Below are 27,492 nucleotides of genomic sequence, written 5' to 3' on the forward strand. Positions count from 1 at the left end.
TATGCAAATCACAATGCAAAGTAGTGCAGGTACTATTTTTGAAATCAAGCTTCTTCAAATCGCACTGATGAAGACAGTGCCACAGAAATACATTGGAAGCAACTTCAGGCACGATTTCTAAATCACGTCACATCTGAAGTCACACCGCTATAAACCAGGGCTTAATGTACTTATGGCCTTAATGTAAATTATTATTTGTGCCTGCTGGTGTCCTCTAATACCTGGTTGATCCTGCCTGTACCCCCCCCCCCCCTTCAGAGTAAATTGACCAAGCTAAGCATGGCAGCTGATCCATAGCATGGTCAGTTTATATATTCTGTCATCCTGATGTTAGTATGGGCATGCTGTGTACAGGCATGCTGCCCCCACCATTTTACCAAGGATATCAATTATCACTTTTGTCACTCCACACATGTATATTATATATTTACTAACACCATAGAATGGTAATGCCCTTTTTGTTGCTGGCAGTAGAAGTTGGAAATAAATAGTGCCAAAAAATCTAGCCCCAAACATTATTTTCCCAACATTTCCCTCCATTTTGTTAGTACAGACCTCATTGCTGTAACACTGGCAATTCAATCAGACTGTGTTCCTTTTAGATGACAAACCAGGTAGACTGGATATCCATGAACTCTAAGTCCATTAGCCTGTCATTGAGAACATGTCCCTTCCTTTGCAAATTATTATATATGTTATGTGGGTCTCCGTAGATTTCCTTGAAAATGCAGCACTGAGTGATCAAGCTCCCACAAGAGGAGGTAGGAGTTTGGGCCATGCATTATTCCAGACCTTATCTCTATACTGACACCTGCCTGGACCACATCACCGTACGGGGACTAGACCAGTTTCCGGCCCCTACATAGCTCTGTTAGACATCACAGCTGAGCTTCGGTTCAGATTCTTTTTGTTTTCTTTCATTCAGATTAAACAGGATAACACATTTACATATTTGGTCTGGGCTCTGAATTTCAGGATATGTCATCTGTTTGATATCTTTTAAGGGTATTAAAAAAAAACTTGGGATTACATCATATACATATGAGTGTTTGTAATGAGCTGTTTAACATTAAAGTACTTTTTTATTTTACAAGTAATATTAGTAGAGCCACTTTAAGATATAGAACCTAGTTCATTGCTATGATAAAATTGGCACAGTCAGTCAATGCATTGGACCTACTGGAGAATAAAGAACCAATCACACCACCACCACCAACCTCCCCTCCCCCAGTATGTCTTATTTAAAAATATATCTTTTTTCAGCAGTCTCCTAGCTAATAAGGTGACATCGTGGCAGTTTCCTCTTCTTGGTGAGGACAGGCATTCTTCCTGGTCTGAGCTGTACTCCTGAAGTACTGTTAGACCATCTTGCATGATGACGTGCCCCTAGAAGATGTGTACATGGTACACTGTGCTTACAGGAAATGGGCAGAATGACATGAGTGTTATTCTGCCCAAAAACGATCATCTGATGCTGGACCAAGGAGAAAGTTGGGGACGGCACTGGAGCATGGAGGGGATAAGTATAATCCCACTATATTTATTTTTTTAATATGGGAGGTGAATAAAAAAGGAAAAGAAAATGTAGTTCTACTTTGGCCCTTTAAATGAAGCTCTGAAGCTGAACAGTGAACTAAACAGAATAATATATTAATAGTCAATTTGTTAAATATAGAGCCAGGTTTGGTTAGATGGTTTTTATGATCTATTAAAGTAGTTGTAAATCTCTGAAATGAAATATGAACAAAACATATCCCTGCTTACTGGGTACTTGTTTTAATTCAGAGCACTAAGTGTTATTTCTGCCTGCTGCCTTGTTCCTCTAATATCAGCATGAGTCACATCTGACAAGTTTTCCTGATGCCAAAAAAAAAATGGTGACAGGAGAGGGCACAGCCTGTCATTGACAGCCTCAGCTTTATTCCTATGTGCTGTGTGAAGGGGGGTGTCCATTCCCTCCAATCAGCTCTCAGAGCTCTGCTCACTAATGTAATTTCAGCTCCCCACCCCCTGCTTTTCAGACCTGAGAGATCCTGTGTAAATGTTGCACTTTGAATGAATGTAGGGGAAAGACTGATGTAGATAACAGGTACAACTTATATAGGCGTTTCATCTCTGTGTATCACAACCAATTCAAGGCAAACTTCTCATCAGAAATAAAACAGAAAAATATGAGCAAACATGTGCCATGAGGTACCAATACATTGCTCTCTGGCCTTCTAAGTGTTCCGAGGAGCCTTCCTGAACTTCCAGTACAGATAACAACTTCTTGAAAGGTTGGGTTATAGTCATAGTCACAATCCTTTACCAGGGATTCAATAAGCTAATGGGCAGCAAGGGCATTGCCAGGAGGAATTTAGTGGGAAGGTTTGCTCCTGTGTTTTAACTCTCAGAAAATGTATATATGTATGCAGACAGCAAGGGACTCCAGGACTGTTCTACAGGGATTGAGAGAAAAACATATTGCTGTCCATACATAGTTACATAGTTAGTCTGGCTGAAAAAAGACAAATGTCCATCCAGTTCAACCATTAAAAAAAAAGTTATAATCCTATACCCAGAGGTGATCCAGAGGAGGCAAAAAGGGGAAAAAATTCCTTCCTGATCCCCCGAGGGGCAATCGGATATTCCCTGGATCAACTTTACTGATAAAAGTTAGTATCCAGTTATATTCTGTGTATCTAAGAAAGAATCCAGGACTTTTTTAAAGCAATCCACTGAGATGGCCAGAACCAACTCTTAAGGGAGTCTATTCCACATTTTCACAGCTCTCACTGTGAAGAAAACTTTCCGTATTTATGCTAAACAATTTTTGCAGCAACTCCAAAGGTCTTAAAACAGCTTTTGATTGGAAAAAAAAAGATTGTATGGAATTGAGGAATCCACAGCCACCTTCCACCTGGTTTTAACTGTCTGGTAGTGACAAAAAGCAAACATTTTAAACCACGGTTGCCAAATTACAGTGAACCATTTGTTTTTTCATTCCAAAGCTGCCATGTGTATGGACAGGATAACACTTTATGATGGCTCTCTTTAACATAATCTGTTAGCTGATGTAGTACCCTCCTAGAGTAGATTGGGCAGCTGGGTAAATTTAGTTGGCTGCACTGTAATCAGAGGATCAGGGGTTTATTAATAAGGGCTGATCACTGGCTCACAGGCTGCTGCTCTGTCTTCTAGAGGATTCTTGAATCATAGTGGGAGGAAGAACAGGGCATGCAGCCTGAATATTTATGGGACTGCAGCCAATCCCTGGGGAGATGTGCCCAGTTGGTGGTGAGAAGGTCCATAAATAGTCTGAGGCCTGAGCAGCAGGTGAAGAGTACCTGGGTCCAGTCTCCTGTGCAGGGGAGCTCTGCCCCGGGACAGTTTTCTAGAGGCTATTTACAAGCTTGAGTCCAGAGATCAAGTTGGGTCTTTAGAAGCTCACTGGAGTGATCCAGGAGGAAATTGGTGGGAAAGAGTCCAGCTTTCCTTTGGTGGTATGAGTCTACATCTCCTTCACTAGGAAGAGTCTGGTGGATATGGGCAGGAGGCATCCTGCAGCTATGTGTACAACTTTTAAATTCTGGGAGGAGTACTAGTCACCATCAGCATAGAAATCCTGTGGGACTTTCCTTATTGTACAGTGTAGCCAGAAAGTTGAGGAGTCCTCAGGTTATTCAGCTCTACAGTTTATTGGAGTATCCCATACTGCCATCCAAGTTCATTGCCCCCCCCCCCCCAAAAAAAAACAAAAAACTCTAGAGTGTTCTTTGGAGCCATTGGAAGAGAAAGGAAAATGCTTGGTGTCTGGCTGTGTTTGCTCTAAGTAGTGAAATAGGCCTGCATTCACCAGCAGCTCCTAAGGGATTCATGATTCAGAACATTCCAAATGTCAGTGGTTATGGACCTGTTCATACTTCTGAGCTTAAAAAGGTTTACATTTTGATTATGTAATTTCTAAAAAAAACTATTTAACAATGTTATGATATTTTTATGTATCCTTCATATGTTTTTACATCCAAATGAACATAAAATGCATATTAAGCCCATTTTGCATGATTACCTTATATCCCTATGGAAGAATGGAAGGAGCACTTTCTGGAAAATGCAAGTTCACTACAGCAAGCACAAAGGTGAAACCTGCACCAATGAAAATAATGCTGCTGTACTTCCCATGTGCTGTAGGTGCAGTGTTAGCTTTGGTAAAATGCACCTAAAACACAGGAGTGTAGGTGGAGCCCTATATTGTGCTACAATATGCCTATTCATACTAGTCTATCTGACACAAACATATACATGTGAAACTATTTTACTTTTTGCTTTGGTGATCCCAGTTGGTTTTGCAATAGAATGTTTCTTGGCTATGTTCCCATTGACTTCAGTCCAGCTAGCAGAAGTGATGGAAAGAGATAACATGCTCTAGGTTTTATTCATGTAGCACCTACTAAGTTGTCCAATTTAAAAGTTTGTTATTTACTTGGAAGTCTGTGAAAGGAAGTCAGTGTCAACCTCAAGCCCAAATAAATTGTCTCCTTGAAGGTTAACACCCAGCAGTAGCAATGGAGAGTCTTCAGAGCACTTAGGCTTTCAATAACACATTACTGTGAACAGCCACATAATTTAGATTGATAAGGGAAGACGGGTGTCAAATTGATTAAAGCCAGCAATGTTGGAGCCTGAACGATGGTGTGTGGAGTGGACATTTCCAGAACCCATCCAGCCCAAACAAACAAGCCCACCTTATGTGACTGCCCCCACAAGCTGACAGCTTTCCAGTCTCCCAGTAATGTCCCAGCAGGAAGTATTGAAGACCCCATATCTTATCTTCAACCTTCCTGATAACAGATTGTAGAAATGAGACAGAAGGCAGAGCTATTGTCCCTTGGGAAAATTGTTCATTCCTAAATATATGTATCATTTCTTTATGATCCTTATCCTTGGGTGTTCTGAAATTGTGTCTGCAGCTGCTGTCTGTAAAATATCCCTCAAAATATTGACATATATATGGCCATACACATGGAGACATTTTTGGTGTAATTTGACAAAAGAAAACATTTCAGATGTTAAGGTTTGCCGGGACAGTCCCACATCTGGGCCCTTTGTCATGCTGAGTTAAGCTGGCCATGCACGTGAAGATTTTTGGACTAGAATATTTGTAGGAAAAGTCATATAAAAATTCTTTGAACATTCGATAAATGGTTGAATGCCATTTGAAAATAGTTTTTTGCTTTTAACATTCGATTTTAAAATAAATGTAATTTCTGAATGATAACCACATACACTGACCGAAAATTTGATCAAGCAAAGTTTTCTTTCCTGCTCCTTTGAATTTTCCCTGCTGTCGAAAACAAATATCAATTTGACCTCACTAATGATTAGAAAATCAAACGAATATTCTTGAAATTCAAATTCTCAAACAAAAATCTATATGTGTATGGCCAACTTTACTGCACATGCAAAGTTCTTAATTGGGGGGATCAGGGCTATGCACAGGCAGCCCCTGCATTTTCAGAGGATAGGTCCTGGTCTATCAAGCTCAAAGTGGGCAAGAAGGGCAGTCCCCAAATATTTAAAAATAAAAACTTAAGAAAAATTTAAGAAATAAAAACACCAAATGATCAGCTCAAAAGTCCATATACATTTTTTTTTTGGATGATGGTGTCATATCAGGTAGAAAAAAACATAGAAAACACATTTCAGGGACTAAAAAAGATTCGATTGCCGGGGCTCTTGATATGGTCTGTATCAAAATCTCCCAAACTAATATCTTGAAATAGAAGCATGCTCTATCAACCTGTATTTGAAGAAAGCTGAGCATCAACTCCAACCCCTAAATGTTATTTTGCTTTATTATTTCCTGCCTATTTAAAGGCCAGGTCTGGACATTATCAACCCATAAAGAGGTTGTTATTTGGGTGTGCCCAACCAGAAAGTGGATGGATGAGATGCAAATCATGGACGGGGTTAACAGTGTCCTGAAATTCAGAACCATAATGCTAGTATGCAAGTATGGGAAGATCATACATTAAAACATTTTATATATCAAATAACATTTTATATATCAAAAAACATTTTATATATCAAATTGTTTTCTTCTGACTATTCTTTCTAGGAGGCTTGTACCCTTTAACTCATTTGTAAGTAACATTGCAGTGTTTGTCTACTATGCAATACACCCTAAAGGCCCATTCACACCAGAAACTGCATGTAACTGCACGCTTTTTCCTCGTAGCTATGCATGCAGTTGAGGCGTGTTTTACATGCAGTTGATCCTTGCTGTTCCAACTGCATTTGACCTGGGGGGCCACTTCCTTCTTCTTTCCTTTGGCTTCTATGTGCACTGTGATGTGTTGCATCATTTAAAGTGCATTTGCATGTGGTTTTGCGCATGTGGGGTGCAGAAAATGCAGCATGCTGTACTATGCTGCACTGCGCTGAACTGCACTGCAGTGGTGTGAACTGGGCCCATAGGCTTGCCTGGATTTTGGACTGTCTATGCAGTTGGAGTGCAGTTCAAAATGCAGCCAACTGCATTTGGTGTGAAAGGGCCCTTACTGATTGAACTGCACTTGCTTGAGCCTTTTTATTGGTAAATATTAGAGATGTGAACAACGAAAACATTTGTATCATTTTGGATTAATTTATTAAGTCAATCATTTTGTTTAAACATATTCGTTATGTTAGGATGATTCATTTTTGGAATTTGTTACAAATACTTGGATTAGTTTCATATATTAGTTGTTCTGAATCTATTCGTATTTTCAGAAGATATTGCGGAAGATTGGAATTAATTTGTTATATCATTATGTTCGTGGACTTCAATGCAACTTGCTTGAGGCTATTCAATGCGAATTGCTTGCAGATTTGATGGGACTTGCTTGCGACTTTTCAATGCGACTTGCTTGCGATTTTGATAGACTTGCATACGACTTTGATGTTTTGCTTGACTTTGGCCAATCATAACAATACAGATTGACAATATTATTGAACTTACAAAACCCCTTGAAGTCGAAAAACGAATGAGACAAATGAATTGGATGTTTTCTTTATAATTTATTTTGGACTTGTTGAAATTTGTTACTATTGTGATTAGGAGATTCTGATACATCAGAATCCCCAAATAAGGAAAATTATGTTTACATTTCGATTCATAACAAAATGAATCACACATGTCTAATAAATATGGCATATAGCAGATTGTTGTTGTAAGATTCACACAACTCAACCAACCTAGTCCAGTGCTAAGGGATGATGGTATAAGAATGCATTCACACCTGCAAATGCACCCACACTTTGATTAATTTGGAGAACCCCAGTGGGGGGTCCCTGATTAGCTGCGGGAAGCAACTCCATTGATTGCAATAGGAGGCTACGGCAGGGCCGGATCTAGCCTATCTGATCTGGGGGTGCAGTAAAAAAAGAAGACAAGAGGCATAATGAAAAAAAGTGTGACAGAAATGCATGGAACCAGTATTCCCTTTTCACTCGGCATGCTTCTGTACCATGGAGTCAAAACCTGGAAATAATATCTGACAGGTAGTGCAGAGAGAACACTAGTATGTATCAGCATGATTAAACAGAGTCCCTTCTTACATCAGGAGTCCTCAGAGTTCCCCCTTACTTCACGGTTCCTATAAGAGTCCTCCAATACATCAAATGTCCACATTAGAGTGCCCCTTTACATCAATTGTTCCCATCAAGTCTCATGGATCAGTTGTATGAACTCTCAGAGTTCTGGGGGGGCACAAGTAAAATCTGGGGGTGCAATCCCACCCCAACACCCCCCTAGATCCAGGCCTGGACTATGGGCTCCTGCAGCTAATCATAGCTGTTCACATGTAATTGCTCATACAGCGATCAAATGTGAATGATCAACCTTGAACACAGATTACCTGTGTCTGGGGCCGTTCACTCCCATGTGATTGCTGCATGAGAGTTTACATGTGAGTGGCTGAGATTAGCTATGGGCTTTCAGAGGGGCTAATCATGGGAACCCCCGCTGGGGATCTTGCATCTAATCGGAGTGTGGGTGCATCCGTAGGGGTGAATGCCCCCTAAAAGAATCTTTACTGTTTTGTCAAGGGGGTGTACTTTTCTAAAGTAGATTGCTCATAGGAGAAACATGAAGGCCACAGTTGCTCACCTCTTCTGTTAAAAAATGCTAGCTGCCTTGCTGTAATGCTGACCTTCTGGCTTTAATAGTTTGAACCACTGACTTAGGCTAGGTTCACAACTATGCAGGTTGTGCTTGACCTGTTTCTGCATTGCGTTTTGCATTTTTTGCATCTGTGTTTTTTCCACATTTTTAAAGGGTTTTGCTTCTTTTTTACATGTTTTTTAATTTTTCTTGTTGCTAGGCACATTTAAAACAGAAAACACGGCAAAAACGTGGCAAAATTGTGCTACATGCTTTTCTGCAGCATTTCCATTGAAGTCTATAGAACCAAAAATGCAACATTTTGTAATCAAAAAGTCCCTGATCCTTTCCAAAAAACGCACCAGGTGAAAACACGGAGATGTGAACATGTCCCATAGGAAATCATGTTAAATTGACTGTACTGCGTTTCTACAAAACGCTGCGGAAAATGCTTAGGTGTGAACCTAGGGCGGGTGTCGGCAACCCGCGGCTCCAGAGCCGCATGCGGCTCTTTTTCATCTTTGCTGCGGCTCCGGAGCACACTGCCCACCAGGTGGTCGGCAAGCCGCAGATCGCGAGCCACATGCGGCTCTTCTGTGTGCCGGGCGCCCGCTCCCCTCCCTCCTCAAAAATCCAGCCCGCGGAGCGTGGAACATTGGCTGTCAGGATGTAGGTGGGGCAGCCAGGATGTAGGCGGGGCAGAGTGACGAACTCCTTTCTCAGTCCCCCCTGAAGACCAGAACGGCGCGGGAACACAGCGAGAGGAACGCGCGGAGCAAAGGTAAGTGAATTGAGACAATATGGGGGATGAATTACTATGTGGGGGATGAATTACTGTGTGGGGGATGAATTACTATGTGGGGGATGAATTACTATGTGGGGGATGAATTACTATGGGGGATGAATTACTATGGGGAATGAATTACTATGTGGGGGATGAATTACTATGGGGGAAGAATTACTATATGGGGGATGAATTACTATGGGGTAAGAATTACTATATGGGGGATGAATTACTATGGGGGAAGAATTACTATATGGGGGATGAATTACTATATGGGGGATGAATTACTATGGGGGATGAATTACTATATGGGGGATGAATTACTATGGGGGATGAATTACTATATGGGGGATGAATTACTATGGGGGATGAATTACTATGGGGGAAGAATTACTATATGGGGGATGAATTACTATATGGGGGATGAATTACTATGGGGGAAGAATTACTATATGGGGGATGAATTACTATATGGGGGATGAATTACTATGGGGGATGAATTACTATGTGGGGGATGAATTACTATGGGGGATGAATTACTATATGGGGGATGAATTACTATATGGGGGATGAATTACTATGGGGGATGAATTACTATGTGGGGGATGAATTACTATGGGGGATGAATTACTATATGGGGGATGAATTACTATATGGGGGATGAATTACTATGGGGGATGAATTACTATGGGGGAAGAATTACTATATGGGGGATGAATTACTATATGGGGGATGAATTACTATGGGGGAAGAATTACTATATGGGGGATGAATTACTATATGGGGGATGAATTACTATGGGGGATGAATTACTATGTGGGGGATGAATTACTATGGGGGATGAATTACTATATGGGGGATGAATTACTATATGGGGGATGAATTACTATGGGGGATGAATTACTATATGGGGGATGAATTACTATGGGGGATGAATTACTATATGGGGGATGTATTTTCAGTTTTAAAAATGTGGCTGTCAAAATAAATTTCAATCGAGGTTTTGGCGAGATTTGGCTCAGTTGAAAAAAAAGGTTGCCCACCACTGACCTAAGGCTATGATTGTGATTATGAAGATACACTGTGGCCCTGATTAACCCTTTGCTTACTGGGCCCTTAAACCCCCTTCATGACCAGAGTGCTTTTTGCAATATATGCAGTGTCGGATTTGTTATAAATGTTGCAATGGTTTTGCGGCTCCCAGTCTTTTTTTTCCCTTCGGAAACGGGTCCAAGTGGCTCTTTATGTCTTAAAGGTTGCAGACCCCTGACCTAGGGTAAGAAAAACATACTCCCGTAAGCACATCTGGCCTACCTGATCTCGTTCCAAGCTAGTGACTCAAATAATTAAAGTGCATCTAAACCCTAACTGGACAACCTTTAATTTGCCAAGTCACTGTGTACCATAAGCAGTTTCTGTCATAAAATACTGTTTTACCTTTTTATTTTTCCATTTTTGCATCTCAGTACTTCTGATCTTGTCCATCATCTTTCAGCACAACTAGGAGACAGTTGTCACCTCATAGCAAGAAATGCCTGAACAATGGCCTTCGTGGCAGGATTGCCAGGTATTCTTTTAATGAAAGATGTATAAAAACATTTTATATATCTTTCATATTGTAAAAAAATAATAACTGAAAACACCTTTTGAATTGGCAGTGGCATTTTAAAGCTTATATGATATTTTATTGATCGAGTTAATTTCTATTCTAAAACTAGGGGGTTATCATAGCAGCCAGCCTCTAGTATTCTCAAAAGAACATCAGGTTTGGCAGTCCTTATGACAGGATTTCTTTAAATAAGTTGTCAGTTTCCTCCATACATAGTACAATGGGCAGCCATTGCAGCTGGGCAATGACATGGGTCACGCTCTTGCAAGGTGTACAGGTATTGAAGAGAAAGACCAAGAAAAAATAGTAGTGTTCCCCTAGGATTTATATGGCAAAAACTACAGTAAGTACACAAAAGTATAAAATGGTAATGTTTATTACAAAAGATTGTTACAATAAAAATGAACCAAAAGGTTCGACAGTGAATTCCAATACAATGGTTCATGGTATACATACAAAACATATACAAAATATGAATAACCTGACAGTCTGTAATACATCAGCTGGCAAAAATGCTAACAGCTCAAAAGAACTCATAGAGTGATGTCATCCAGACAAATCCAACATGTTTCGGAACTCGTTTCCTTCTTCAGGGAATAAGCATGTCAGATAAATTGCATCACATCACATAGTGGATGTTAGATACTCATAAAAGATTGAATGGAAATACTCTCCCAGTAATACATCAGGGGAAGGATTGGCAAGGACACACCGATGAGCCATCCACCAGCCATTGAGGGGATCATGGTGCCTCTTTATTGTCACATAGAGCTTTCTAAAGACCATCCAAAAATAGGTAATTGAAGATAGGGACATCCTTCTGACACACTGCGTCATTCAATTAACAATACTCCTGATTTCCTCTAACAAAAGACTGAAATCGCATAAAACTGAAAATCTGGAAATATCTATTCAATCTCTTTTCAGAATTGCTGTGACACTGTACAGACTCAGTTTTGCTAAGAAATATTTCACCATAACAGTCCTAAAAATATCCTTCTGGATTATAATATCAATAATTCTTGAGCATTACCCCGGCCTTAGTGTACAGTGTGTCGGCTGTTAAAAGGAATATGCTGACATGACTTTTATCTGGGCTCTTAAACAATATTTACATCACTTTGCCAGCAACACATGACATACTTGAGATAAGAACAGGAAAGCAATAGAGGGTTTAATCTTCTCCAAGAGCTTTATGTAAGATAGTGACAGCACCAATACTGTCATCAAGATGATTTATATTCTCAGTGTTTCCTCTTGGACTTAGGCTGAGCATACATGAGCATAGAGCGCTACTGTGCATTGAGTGATTAAAGATACAATGATGCCAAAAGCTTTCCGCCACATTTATGAGAGTGTAGAATTAATATGGACTGATACTGCACACTGTCTCCAACTCAGTATCATACAACACGAAGAATAGTAAATGTTAATATTAATCTTTGTGTGTATAAAATTCGGCCATCCAAAGCATTCCCATCCCAGTGCTCCTGGCACCTCCCTCCTGCCTAGTGCCCGCAAGGCAAGCATCCTGCTATGGGGGCTGCTGAGCTGCTGCTCTGCGTGTCCATTCACACACGGAGAGTGACTCACCCCCCCCCCCCTCATTCTCTCCTCATTGGTTCACTAAGAGTGATTAACAGTAGCGGGAGTCAATGGCTACTACTGCTATCTTAGCCAATGAGGAAGGGGAGACCCAGGAGAGCCAAGGCTCTTGTAGACATCGTTGGATCAAGATCAGGCTCAGGTAAATTTTAGGGCAGGCTAGGGGGCTGGCTGCACAGAGAAGGTTTTTTACCTTCATGCTTTCTATTCTATTCAAAAAACCTTGAGCCTTTACAACCACTTTCAGTGTAAATCAGCCAAAAACCCTCAACCAGTTCAGCTTTTGCATTGGTTTACCCCAGAGCAATTTTTAAATTTCATTCATAAGCTTATTGATGTATAAAAGCTAAACATCAGGAATTATCTTTTTTTATTGGAAGATTATAAGAGGCGGAGATCATGACATCATCCCCCCCCACACTTTATCCAATCAGGGAATGACTTGTATTCATTGAAAAAATACAAGACATGGGAATTCTCTAAAGGATTCCACATGTGACATGAAGGTCACATGACTCATTTTTTTTTCAGAAATATTGCACGAGATAATAAAAGATTCAATTCATCAAAGTAAAATATCAAAGGTGTTATTTGTCACCTGGCAGTAGACAGTTGATATTTTAGCAATGTACAAAATGACAATGAAGGGAACTCTACAATGACCAGTAAGTTAAAAGTATACAATGTATCAGTGTAGAAATGTTCTGCCTTGAGCTCAGGAATAAAAATAATTGGAATGTTTTCACAGTTTCATAATATTACTTTGTGCAATTACTTACAGAACTATGTTCCTCTGGTGCAGTGTTAGCATGTAAAAAAAATTGTAAAAAAGCAACACCAAAAATATTGCTAAAAATTTAAGTGATAAATATTGCAAAACTTAAATATTTAACACACCTGGCGGGAATCTGTGGCAGTTTTCTATATGAAAAACTGGTGCATTTACTCTGTTAATTAGGGGCACACCTGCGCAAGTTTCTGTTTCACTCTGAAACAGAAACCGATGCAGGTTGTGTAGATAGACCAGAAAAAGCATGCCACTCCTGATAGTTCCATACACCATTCTAATGGCGCATGAAGCTTAGTTTATTCCCTGGAATGTCTGTAAAAGCATAACACCTTTTAGTTTTACTTCACTTTCATTTAAAACACCCAGCATGAAATCTGTTGTACGACCCATACCAGAAAGGAACACATTAATTACTTCACCTGTGCGTCTGTGAAGACATCTAGGAAACCTGCATTGCTCCCAACCAATGGACACTGAAGCAGAAAAACCCAGTGCTGGACTGTATGAGCACCTGCCTTTCTGCAGATACAATGATGGCAAATACAATGATAGCAGACATTTTACTGTCATAAGTAGGCATGCAGTATACATAGCCACGCAGGTTACTACAGGAGATCCTGGAATTACGACCCCACATGTAGCACTACCTTCTCAGGAGTCGCTAGAGAGTTGGGTCCCCCTATAGTCCTGCACAGCCAGGCAACACACATTTTTACATAGACTTGCATCCAGGAGTCAGTAATCAGTCCTTGAGGTTTGTTTTTGTGATTTTATTAGGGGATTGTAATTTGGATAGGTTAAGGGATGTATGGGATGTCCAATGGAACTGTAACTGAGGACAATCTTCCTGAACTTTGTCTTTACACAAAAATCCTCTTCTTGGAGAGCTAGCCAGCATCTCCTGTTGTACTACCCCAGACCCCAGATTCTCCTAATCCAGCTGTTCTGGGTGAATCCCTGAGCAGTGGATTCAGTGCCTGTCACTTTAATAGAAGACACTCCCGGGTAGTTGCTAATCTGGTTTCCCACCAGAGCGCTCCTCCCCTATTTGGCCCAGGGGGTGCAGATCTTCTCCCTCAGTCCTTCTCCTGTGTTGCTGGTGGGTCGGTGGCTACTACCAGGCCTTCTAGCTGGGCTGTTCCTTCCCTGCCTCACAGGTGGTCCTCTCTCAGGGGACCGTTGAAGTCCCAAGCTTTCCTCCTTCCATAGTCCTCCTGCCTTGAGGTGAGCCTTCCCCCTATCTAGGTCCTCTCCCAGGCTCCTGCTCTCCAGCCTCACTTCCTCTCCATCTTCCACCCGAACTCTCTCCCCTTTGTCCCCTCTTGCTGAGCAGACTCAGTTACATTTAAAGGCTGTTTTTTTCCCTTGCCAAGCCTCTTGTTGATTGGCCAGGATCCTCTAAGAATACAGACCAGCCACTCCTCATCTTCGCCCACTGCTTCTAGATCTTTCTTCAAAGTCCTAGAGCAGGGGAAAATTACAGAGAGCTGATTTTCAGAGCCTCTCAGCTCTGATCAAAGTTTGACCTTCTAGCTCTTGCACCCAGGCTGCTACTCAGTCTCTATCTAGCAATTGAAGCTGGAGTTCCCCCTAGCTAACTAGGAGGATGATACATTTAGTTATTACTAGAGATACCTCCAGATGAACATTGAAGCACAATTCAGATGCAGGGGCCCCTGAGCATGATTGTTATGTGGCATACATTTTGTGGCAGAGACCTGAAGACAAGATCAGTGGTGATGGGAAGATCATGCAGCTGTTGTCCAACCAGCCTGGAATGCAGCTTCTCACACGCAGAAACTGTGGTGTGGCAATGGAGTAAGCCTATCTACTCTGCACTTTAGTCCCACCTTAGTAGTTTCTAAGTTGACATGCAACCGGAACTACGAGAACTGGGTATCAGATGCCTAACCTGACTCTATCCTATGATGATTATTGAGCCCTGAGCTAAAACTAGCTTTAGAATCCCAGGCCAAAAGGGAAAGGATTAGTAAAATAACAAGAGTTGTATATAATCAATATAAAGGTTACTGCATACTGTATAAACTTTATTGCAATAAGAAGGTTCCTCTACTAATATACTGGAAGATGACCACTACATACATACTGTAACACCGACCTACCTACAACATATCTGGCATTGTGCATTTTAGATAATAACAATAGGACAAAGACTTGTTTTCAGTAGGATTCAAATCAAGAAATTATGGCAGCTACAGTTAAACATCCAAAACACAGAAACCATTACCTAATACCTGCTGCTTCTGGTCTGGATAATATAGTGTTGCAGTAATGTCACTCCTCAGTAGCTCCTTTTTGGGGGTTTTAAGCCATCTACCAGATTGAGGAAGTGCTAATACATAATTATACATAACACTGTGATGTTGGCCTCTAACAGAAATGGGTAGCAGATCCCTACACATGTTTGTAACAGAACAGGTGAGAGAGGACCTAGGGGATTACTCTTCTCCATTTATGGCAGTCTTTGTGTCCGTGTGTTTACATGAATAGCAGAAATTCTCTGTACTGTCATACTTCTTTTTACTTGTGTCTTCCTTCTCTCATCTATTTTTCCAAAAACATGATAGAAAGAGATTACCACATATGCCTAGGTTCATATTAATTCTGAGGTGTAATAATGTGTCTTCCAGTGAGATTTTGTGATGTGGATATGAGTGTTTTTGATATGTTTTTGCCAATGACTAGCTATATGTCAGGAATGGACTTGCCAGTAATGGTGGGACTCACCTGCCTTGTGGGCTGCAGTACCAGGGCTGGCCAGCGGGTGCTCTCAGCAATCAGAGACTCAACCCTGTAGTCAGCCACACACCTGAAGCTGATTATGCAGGTGTATTTAAGGGATGGCCAGACCTGCAGTCTGTGCCTTGGTGTGTGCTTTTCTGTGGGCCCCTGTATCTTGTTACCTGCATCCCTGTTCCTGTTCCTGTTCCTGTCTGACTGATTCGTTGCCGACCCTGCCTGATCCGGACCTCTGCTGACTTCTCCTGTTTGATCCCTGGCTTGTGACCCCGACCATTCTCTGCCTGACCCCCTGTACCTACCTGCCCGTTACTTGCTGTACCCGGCTCGTGACCTGACTACTCTCTGCCTGCTCCTCCTGTTCCTACCTGCCCGTTGTTATTGACCCGGCCTGCCTGACTACGCTTGCATTGTATGTATTGTTATCTGTGGGTGGTTTGGTTTGGTTCGTTTGCACTGTTATGTTTTAGTATTGCACTGCGTTTATGTATTGTTAGTGTTAATCAATTATATTGTTTATAACATATCTGAAGCCTGCGTTTCCCTGCGTCAGTTCACATACCTCTGGTCATACCCTGGAGCCCTGACACTATATCTGCTGTGACATCAATTTTGCCTGAAGGAAGAGACTGGATTCTAAGCAAAAGATGTATGTGAATGCTTTTTCATACACTTCTATTGGCATCTAAGGGACCAAAAACACACTGTGTTACACCAAAAGAAGCACATACACCTTTTAAAAAATCACCCAGAACAATGGTGCATTGATGTAAAGAGGCACCATAAAGAAAAATGTGAACAAAGGCTTTCTTGCTACTTTCTGTTCTGCCTCAACTGCTGCTTTATGCACTGACAAAACCTCATATATCTCAATCTGTAAAGGTAGTATGGCCAATTGCTGGTTCAGCAACATCCACAGACAGCTTAACTCTCCAAAATGACACAGAAATTGAAACCAATGCAATTATACTTTAGAAAATACACTACAGAGTATCATTTTTCCAGTCTTTTGAACTGTAAGAAGACAATGATTTTCTAAGTCTAATGTCTGATAAAACTAAAACTATTCTGGGTGAACACAAAAAAATCATGGAGCGACTAGCTAAAGACTGTACATACTAGCACAAAACATGAGAGGTAGCAAGGTATTGGTATAAAAGTGCAAATAAACAAGTAGCTGTGCAATTGCTCTCCCACTAGATGTCAGTACATTATTCTTAATAATACTTTACAACAGCAACAAAATACATAATATGTGAGACACAACACTGAAATCTTTTCACTATACAACAAAATATTAATAAATCCAAAATTGAATGACTTGTCCTCTGGAACTGAATGATATACAGAGAGGAGACACATACAAATATAAGTTGGAAGAAGTCTCAGATGAATCTCTTAAGAATCCATCTTCTAGTCAGAGAGGCCATAACATGTTAAGCCTCAGCTTGTCCATGTTTTTTGGTTGAAAGAAAGCTGGTAACATATATACAAGTCCAGAAAAGTCTGATGTACTGAACCTGAGACATCCTGAAACACTCCAAAAAGATCTCAGGTCACTTCTCCAGGGTTAGCAAAGCTTGTAAGGTCCTTTATGGGTTTTAGCAGGACAGTCTGTCTAGTTGGTTGAAGGAACTTCCTGACCAATCTAGGAGACTCTTTTTCCAGCTTGTAAAAAAGGTGTTCTTGTATGATGGCAGGTATAGCGGACTCTGATGAAGTTCTTATGCCTTTCGCTGTTAGCAGGAGTCTTGGTGTTATACTTGAGCTGCCAGCTGTATCAGCTTGAGCGTTGATGGATGAATCTGTAGCTGAGTTGCAGATTAGACCAAGACTTTACTCCAGGAGTGTAGAATCAAAGCCTTTGGATCTTTCATCAAGATTTTCAAAGTGGAACGATGTTACTTTTTTGCAATTGTCATGTATAGTTTCATCGATGACAGGACTAGTTTGAGGTTGCAGCTGATTCTCTGTGAGCAAGTCTGAAAGATTCAGTGGATGGTGAAATAGATGGTGATTTAAAGTCACTAGTCACACAGTCTATTAACTGATGACCATCAGCGTTAAGCAGGTACTTACTAAGGGATCATTATGTTGTGTTTTTTTGTTTTTCTATTCTGTTTTAAACTGTTGCACTGTTGGATTTTGTTGCCCTGCAACTAAATTTTTTCTCTCTTGAAAAAAGGAGATTAAGGGGGATTTGATCAACATGTATAAATACATCAGTGGTTCATATAGTGAACTCAGTGTAGAGTTATTCACCCTGAGGTCATCACGGAGGAAAAGGGGGCACTTTTTATGTCTAGAGGAAAAGAGATTTAATCTCCAAATATGGAAAGGTTTCTTCACAGTAAGAGATGTTTAAATGTGGAATAGACTCCCTCAAGAGTTGGTTCTGGCCAGCTCAGTGGATTGCTTTAAAAAAAGGCCTGGATTCTTTCCTGGATACACATAATGTAACTTGATACTAACATTTTTAGGTAAAGTTGATCCAGGGACTATCTGATTGCCTGTCAGGGGATCAGGAAGGATTTTTTCCCCTGCAGGAGCAAATTGGATCATGCTTTGCTGGGTTTCTTTGCCTTCTTCTGGATCAATTGTGGGTATAGGATTATCACTTTTTTTTTTAACTGGATGAACTTTTGTATTTTTTCAGCCAGACTAACTATGTAGCTATGCTGGGCTGGTGCCTCCTGAGAGTCAAGGGTAAACTCTTTTATGCAAATGTTCACACATTTACTCTGCTTTTCATGGCATTTCTTAAACAAAATATGGGTCCCGTTTTGAGATAATGTAACAGCATGTTGCTGCTTCTAACACTGCCTTTAGTTCTCTATTCAACATCCATATTGATTTTATTTTATTATTGTTTCCAGGTATATAGATTTTCATCACATTACCATTATATTACAATGTTTTTAATACTTTAATACTGAACTCTGGATTTTTTAAACATGTATTTATACCATCTATGTAGTTATTTTCCGTATACATGGTTTCAAACAAATCTCATGGTCTCCTCCTCTTTTGGGCTCGAGGAGAGGGGCTTTGCTATAGGTGGTACTGGCCACAGATATACAAAGCAAGGCCCGAATTCAGGTTGGCCACAGCTCTGAGGAAAGGCATTCATCCCCGAAACGCGTCAGCAGGCCGACTGCACCATCATTCGGACACTCTGCCATCCTTGTGGCCATCTCCATGGCCTTATAGGCTTTACATATATGCTATGTTTGTGAGTATATTTCTTCTTTTTTTTTTCTTTATATACTTTTAATAAACCTTGGATAATGCACTAGGTGTTTGCGCCACTTGTATGCGTTCTTCCAGTTTGTTGATCTCCCTATCTGAGAAGGGGTGCATCTCCGGAACTTTATCCGTAGGCTATTCATACACCTGATCCCCTGGCCTTCCCCTGACATTGGCTCCCTCACGGCACTGGAGAGTTTACACTTCTGAGGGTATATTCCTTTGATTATGAGGTCTTCATTTTCAGCTAGTGGAATAAGCAACCTTCTCACTAAGTCAGTGTTGGTTCCAATTATTAGGGAGTTTTGTCTTGTCCCTGGTGGTTTGGAACATACAACTGCTAACTTATCAAATGTCTCTGTCTTCCCTGCAGTCTAGGAGCTGAAAGTTATTTTAACTGGAATGTAGCCATCATATGGGAATTTTTAGAGCTAACACCCCAGATCTCCAACTCTTCCAACTTGGGTAAAGGGATATGTATCAGATTCTTGTCATAAAAGATTCTGTATAGCAACGTCCCGCTGCCCGAGTCACACTGGTGTTAAGGTTCCATTGCCGACAATAGGATGAGACTTGTCATGCATTTTGAACTGTCAAATTGTATGACAAGTCGCACCCTATATGGAACAGTTCAAATTTAGAAAATAGTTACTGTACTATTTTCAGCTATTTCAAGTGCGACTTGCATTGACATTGTGCATGAAGCCGCACAGATGTCAGGCAAGCTGCATATTAAATCGCACTGGGTCAGTGGCTTTTAAATCGTGCTACTTTAAGTGAAGTAGCAGGATTTCAATGTCACATTTGGTGTGAACCAGGGCTAAGTGTCAGTTCTGTTTCCTGCCTCCTTCCTCTCTCTGCATGAGTCACTTCTGATAAGTTTTCCTGACACCAAGAAGTAAAAAGGTGACAGGGAAGGGAACGCCAGCACACAGTATATGATTGACAGCTTCAGCTCTGTTCCTGTGTGCTCTGTGAAGGGGGTTTGTGTCCCTTGCCTCCAATCAGTTCTCAGATTTACTCACTGAGTGTAATTTCAGCTCCCTGCCCCCTGCTTTCTGAAAGTTCAAGCAAGTTGTGTAAATGTTTTACTTTGAACAGATGTAGAGAAGAGAAGACTGAAGTTAAACAGGTACACTGTATGTAGGAGGATTTGTTTCTTCTGAGTGTATCCCAGTCACTTTACTGATTATATTTAAGGGTTTACAACCACTTTAAAAATGTATTAGGCCAAACAGCCTAAAAATGGAGAGGATTAGTAAGTTTACTTATACAATCAATAAGAAAATAACACCATTCTAAGAGATATAGTTAAAAACCTGCAGTACTCTGACTAAAGGTAATTAACCACTTGCCTACCGGGCACTTATACCCCCTTCCTACCAAGGCCAATTTTCAGCTTTCAGCGCTGTCACACTTTGAATGACAATTGCGCAGTCATGCAATATTGTACCCATATGACATTTTTATCTTTTTTTCTTCACACAGATAGAGCTTTTGTTTGGTGGTATTTAGTCGCCACTGGGTGTTTTATTTTTTGCACTATAAACAAAAAAAGAGCAAAAGATTTGAAAAAAAAAAGTTTTTCTATTATAAAATTTTGCAAACAGGAAATTTTTCTCCTTCACTGATGTGCGTTGATGAGGCTTCACTGATAGGCAGCACTGATAGGTAGCACTGATGGGCACTGATGAGGTGGCACGGATAGGCGGCACTGACGGGCACTGATAGGCGGCACTGATGAAGCTACACTGATATGCAGCAATGATGAGTACTGATAGGTGGCACTGATGGGCAGCACTGGCGGACGGCACTGATTGGTGGCACTGCTGGGCACTGCTGGGTGGCACTGCTGGGTGGCACTGATGGGCAGCACTGATGGGGGGCACTGATGGGCACTGATGAGGTGGCACGGATAGGCAGCACTGATGGTCACTGATAGGCGGCACTGATGAAGCTACACTGATATGCAGCAATGATGAGTACTGATAGGTGGCACTGATGGGCTGCACTGACGGATGGCACTGATTGGTGGCACTGCTGGGCACTGATGGGTGGCACTGCTGGGTGGCACTGATGGGCAGCACTGATGGGGGGCACTGCTAGGCACTAGTGGGTTGCACTGCTGGGCACTGATGGAAACAGGTGGGTGACACTACTGGGCACTGATGGGTGGCACTGGTGGGTGGTACTGCTGGGCACTGATGGGTGGGACTGGTGGGAGGCACTGCTGGGCACTGATCATCAGGGCACTGATCATCAGTGCCCTGATGCTCAGTGCTGATCTGTTCTCTGACAATTGCCAGTTATCAGCAATACTTTCCTCATGCTGTGACAGCCAATAACCGGCAACTGTATTTACCAGTGATCTGCTGTGTCATTGGATACAGCTTATTATGTGGTAAAAGGCTGCTGTGATTGGTCTTTTACAACATCACGTGACCAGCTGTGTCCGTAGGCAGAGGGTGTGTTGAAGCTTTGGTGGCTGCAGATGACAGAGGCAACCCTGGGGGACCCTAGAGCATTGTGGAGGCTTTGCCCTCAGGCTGACTGAGGGAGCAGAGGCTGAGTGATTTGCTCTGAATTGCAGGAGGCCAACCACTTTGATCGGAGCATGGATCAAGTACAGGCACTGTGGGGAGCTGCTCAACAAGCTGATGCCCAGTGACCTGGCACCTCGCACCCACAGTGTGGATCTACAGACAGACCTGTGTACAGAGAAGCCAGAGAGCCAGGAAGTGTGCAGAGGTTGGAGTGTAGAGTAAGGTTGAGTCCCGGGACCATGACTCCCCTGCCCCGACAGCAGATAGTTGCCCGCTGCTGCTTACAGCTCACCCGGAGATGCTGCTGCAGGGTGAGCTGCCCAGCAGGAACCAGCAAGTATTGCAGGGAAACCAGCTGTATAAGTCCACCTTGTCACCCCTGTGGTGGAGGGGCCAGATCTAGAGGACTCATCTTTGTTAGGTGAGATGGTGGGGAGTGACAGGGGTGGTGAACCAGTTTTGCTGTCTAAAAGTACTCTAGTCAGGATTCTTGACCCCAACACTCATATTACTGAGCAAATGGACCTTATCCTGCATGCTAAATGGGGCCCTGTACTGTTAATTCTGATGCAGAATTCCCATCTGAAGGTGGCAGTTATTTTATTTGCCAGGGAGGGACTCTGCTGTCTTTATTTGTTACAAGCCCATTTAACTGAAAGTACTGCTGAAAGATGGCTGACGCAGGATTCCAGCCCAGGAGCTTCTATATTTCTTTCGGACTTCTACTGCCTATTTATTTGTGTGTGTGTATATATATATATATATATATATCCTTCCAAGTTTGTTCCCCTTCTCCATTTTTTTATATGAGATGCCTGCTTCGGCTCAGGAGCCATTTTTGTTCCCCGGCAAATGAGCACATGGTTGTTTTTGTAGCAGGGGGTGGATGTAACACCCTCCAGGTTTAACTGTTTTTTTTTCTTTTTAGACAGAGGCTGAGTAGCAGCCTGGTATGAGTCATCCTGTGACTGAGGCAGGAATTTATCTTAGGATAGGCTGGGAGTCTCCAACAGGTCAGGGCTTCTGAAGCCCTCCCACTCTTCCAGAAATTTAGATAACTCTCTAGAAGAGGGGTGGAGGAGGGAAGGACCTGATCTGCCTGTTTGGGGGACCCTGGTCAATCCTTTGGCAGGAAGCTGGGCATGGTGTCCAGGGCAAACTTCAAAAGTGGCAGAATCTGTGCAGAGTCAGGTTAGTGTCAGGTGGAAGATGGAGTGAGAGGCTGGAGTGTGGAGCTTGGAAGGGGGCCAAGGGAAGGGGCCTACCTACAGTCAGGTGCTGGAGAAGAAGATCTTCACTGTGCCACCATGTCCATAAGAGAACATCCTGAGCAGCAGGGAAGGAGCCAGCCCAGCAAAAGCCCTGACGCAGCCACCAACCCATTAGGCTATCAGGAAGGACAGTGTGAGTACTCTTACACCCCCTGGGCCACATAAGGGGAGAGAGCAATCAGGTGGAATGCCCAATTAACTTCTCATACAGGGCAGTTTCTGGGCCCCCTTGCCCAGGGAATACCCTCAGTACAGCTGGGTGAAGAGGAGGATTCATCTGGGATCTGAGGAGGTACATAAGAGAGCTAGAAAGCTCTTAAGGGAGAGACTTTTTGTTTACATCTGTACATAGTTGCTAAATTTGTCCTCAAGTTTGTAGTTTCATTGGGCATCCCATACACCCCTCAACCCCATCCAAATTATTAACCCTTCCATACAATCACAAAACCAAGCTCAAGGATTGTTTACTGACTCTGAGTACAAAGTGTGGAAGAAAATGCAGGTTGCCTGACTGCAGAACTTTAGGGGGACCTAAAACTCAGCGACTCCTAAGGGGGTAGTGCTACATAAAGACAGTTCCAGTTTTATCCCACTGTCCAGTGACTTATGGAGGAAAAAATACATTGGCCTGCAAGGTTGGGGTCCTTGAAGTAAGCACAACAGTTCCCAGCAGACAACAGATTCATCTTGTATGAAGTTAGTCTCCTACCAGACCCAGAGTGCCCTCTTCTGGGTCTCTGCACACGTGATCTGCTGAGATAAACCCTCTTTTCCTTCCCTACAAGTGATCTGTGTTCTCTCTAGTATAGTAACTGATCTCACCAGGAATCCAAATTACACCCTCCCAGAGAAAAGGTTCTCAGTTTCTTTATTTCTCTGAGTTGTAACCCGATTGTGGTCAGCTATGGCTGAGATCTATTTATCTGGCAGATGCTCAGTCTCTTTCCCACACACATGCTTGCTCCAAGCTTGTCCTTCCTGCTTTCCTCAGCAGCCTGCCTGGGTTGCTGGTCTGTTCCGCAACATCCTGAACTGAAGTTCCTCCCTGAAGTCAGTAGATCTGGAACCATGAGCCTGGAAAGCACAACCACAGATCTTGGACCCACAGCCTCTCATTGGATTTCAGCCACAATCTTTCACTGCATTTCAACTGATGTTTCTCTCTATATTTCACGTCTGGAACAGTAGCTCAGGAGTTCCTAAGAGCACGTTTCTGGTGGGACTTTTGTGCATAAGTCTCAGCTCTTTGCACAGTCAGTCCCAATCCCTATGAGCATCTCGATGTGGTCCCAAAACAGCACAGCTCAGTCCATGGTGGTAGCAAATGTAGTACTACCGCTTAGGAGTTGCTAAAGTTCTGGGTCCCCCTCCTATAGTCCTGCACAGCCAAGCAACATTCATTTTCACAGACTTTCATCGTGGAGTTAGTAATCAGTCCTTGAGCTTTGTTTTTGGGATTTTTTTTGTTTTGTTAGGGGATTGTAACTTGGATAGGGTAAAGGGTAAAGGGTGTATGTGATGCCCAATGGAACTGTAACTGTGGTCAGGTGGAAAGCCCAGCTAACTTCTCATACAGGGCGGTTTCTGGGCCCCCTTGCCCAGGGAATACCCTCAGTACAGCTGGGTGAAGAGGAGGATTCACCTGGTGTCTGAGGAGGTACATCAGAGAGTTAGAAAGCTCTTAAGGGAGAGACTTTTTGTCCACATCTGTACATACCCCATTAGTAGTTGCTGAAGTTTTAGGTCCCCCCTATAGTCCTGCACAGCCAAACAACATGCATTTTCACAGACTTTCATCCAGGAGTCAGTAATCAGTCCTTGAGGTTTGTTTTTGTGATTTTTTTGTTTTGTTAGGGGATTGTAACTTGGATAGGGTAAAGGGTGTATGGGATGCCCAATGGAACTGTAACTGAGGACAATCTTCCTGAACTTTATCTTTACACAAACATCCTCTTCTTGGAGAGCTAGCCAGCATCTCCTGTTGTACCACCCCAGACCCCAGATTCTCCTAATCCAGCTGTTCTGGGTGAATCCCTGGGCAGGGGATCCAGTGATTGTCACTTTAAAAGAAGACAGTCCCAGGTAGTTGCTGATCTGGTTTCCCACAAGAGTGCTCCTTCCCCTATCTGGCCCAGAGGGTGCAGGTCTACTCACTCAATCCTTCTCCTGTGTTGCTGATGGGTACTGACACTGCCACTGGGCTGCTACCAGGCCTTCTAGCTGGGCTGCTCCTTCCCTGCTTCACAGGTGGTCCTCTCTCAGGGGGCTGGAGAAGTCCCAAGATTTCCTCCTTCCAAGGTCCTCAGCCTGTAGGTGTGCCCCGCTCTATCTGGGCCTCCTCACAGGCTCCTGTCTCTCTCACATCTTCCACTCTCCTTCTCCAACCACCACTGTCCTTCTGCTGGGCAGGCTCAGTTACTCTTAAAGGCTGCCTTTGCCGCTTACCAAGCCTCCTGTTGGGAATTGGCCAGGATCCTCTAAGAATACAGACCAGCTGCTGCTAAGATCCACCCACTGCTTCTAGATCTTTCTCCAAAGTTTTAGAGCATGGGGAAATTTCAGAGGGCTGGTCTGCAGAGCCTCTCAGCTGTGACCCAAATTCTACCCACCTGGTTATCACACCCAGGCTGCTACTCAGCCCTCCTCACTAAGCATTAGGATCTAGCACCCTCTAGCTACCTAGGAGGGTGCTACACAAACTAACAGTGTGTCTATTACAACATGTGTCCTATCAGCTATTGTCTCTGTCTTCTTACTCTGAAGCAGCCTGTCTCTCAACAGCCCTGCACCGTGGCTCCCAGCTCACAGCAGTTAGTCCAGATCAGCAGTCCTTGGGGCACAGGTTTCCAACACAAAGCAGCAAAGAGGTGCAGCACAGGTCCCTGTACTCTCTGTCCTTCTGCAATGAATCTCAAGGAGCCTGTGCCCCCCCTTCCCTGCAACCTTGTCATGCTCTCTTCCCTCTCCGCCACCCTTGTATTGCTTTGTGGTTATATGCTGCAGAAAAATGCTTCTTTTAAATATCAGACATGCTGCATTTTTTAAGTAGACCCAATGAAATTAGTAATAAAAATATAAAAACACCTGTATGGTGTTTTTACTGCATCATAGAAATCCCTTTTTAAAATGTTTCTGCCTAAGTTTGCATAATGAATGCAAACTAAAAACGCTTAAAAAGGCAAAAACTTGCACAAGGCATGCATAACTGTAAAGTGTCGTCTGTCAGTCTGGCACGGGTTCCCATTGTTTGCTTATATTGCAGCTCGTATTTTTTACTTCTAGTATGTTTGAATTCAGTGACAATGCTAGCTTGGAAAGCTTGTTAATACTTTTAGAAGATGTTCAAACAATAGTGGTTCTTTAAATAAATGTGAATGATGTTTGGACCGTTATTTTTTTTCTTATAGTGCATTTCGGTTTAGAATGGCTAATTTTATTGGATCACTGGATCCAGTATGAAGGTTTTGGTTACTGAAGAAAATAAAAACTACTTCTTTATTTAACCTTAATCCTGGCCTACACAGCAATGATTATTAATTTAAAGCAACGCCGCAGTAACTGTATAATAGAACGAGGAAAAACAAAGCAAACTCTTTTTCTAACATTGTTGTGAGGATTGTTTGGATGATTCTTATGAAATATTGAAGGTCCTTACCCGCTATCGCTGGGATCTTTTCATAAAGTGCTTCCCATTAGCTGTGATAGTCATAAAATTTGAGTCAGTCAATGCCTGGGACAAGCTCCAAGGGCAGCGCTCAGACATATTAACTTGCTTACGGTTAATGGAAATCCCTTGAATTGGTCCAAACTATTGGATTCACCATGATACCAGTTCATAGTACTCATTCAATTTTGGTCTGGCAGTCTGACTTATTTGACTTATTGATGTTTTATTGTCTTTGTTTTCTGGTGCCATGAGATGTAGAATAAAAATTGTATGTTATATTTATGATGATGAAATAATGCTGTACATTAGCAAGGTTGGTAGACTTCACTATTAAGTTATATGGGATATATATTCTTCTCTTAGCAATTACTGTAAATGTTATTATTTAATAGTTAGTTCTGTTGATATATAAAGTCAATTAATTGTGAGCTGCAGGACTTTATTTGCTGTGAAACAACAAATCCCATCATATCCACTTGCAGTTCTCCAACAGCTGTAATGTCACTGGTTGATATTCAAGCTATACATGAGGTGTATGTAAAAGACACAAATTACGGAAGCTCTGTAATCATTTAGGACCTGTTCACACTATCACATTGTGGTCTTCTGTTGGTTCACTGTGAATGCTATTTGTATTGTAGCACACCTAGTTGCCTTCTGCAGGGCACTCCAACGTACCTTGCTGACAAACATGTGTTGCAGATCAGCAATGCACAAATTTGTTGCGGCATGCTCCCAAAAATGGTGCATGCATCATTTTTGTGCATTGGCAGACCATTCATTTTGAATGGGCTGACTTAATTAACACACACATGACAAAACGTTCAGTTCTTTTACATCCTCTTGCAGTTCCTGTACAGTAGAGCTCATAGAAAATGCTAAAATGTAAAGAGCATCCTGAAAGGAGGAGGGAGCAAAGTGACAGAAAGATGAGCGTATCAGTGTGTTTTTTTCTCCCTTCAATGTCCAGTTAGGGGTGGGGTGAGGACCTGTAGGTGAAAGTAAAATAGCTGAAAAGAAAGATTAGATCCCCTCCCAGCTGTTGGGTAGAGCTGTGTAACACATAATACTGGATTAACAGAAATTCAAATGCTT

Source organism: Staurois parvus, unplaced genomic scaffold (genome assembly GCF_062004578.1).
Source record: "Staurois parvus isolate SC_StPar_1 unplaced genomic scaffold, SC_StPar_1.0 ptg000303l, whole genome shotgun sequence".
NCBI lineage: Eukaryota > Metazoa > Chordata > Amphibia > Anura > Ranidae > Staurois > Staurois parvus.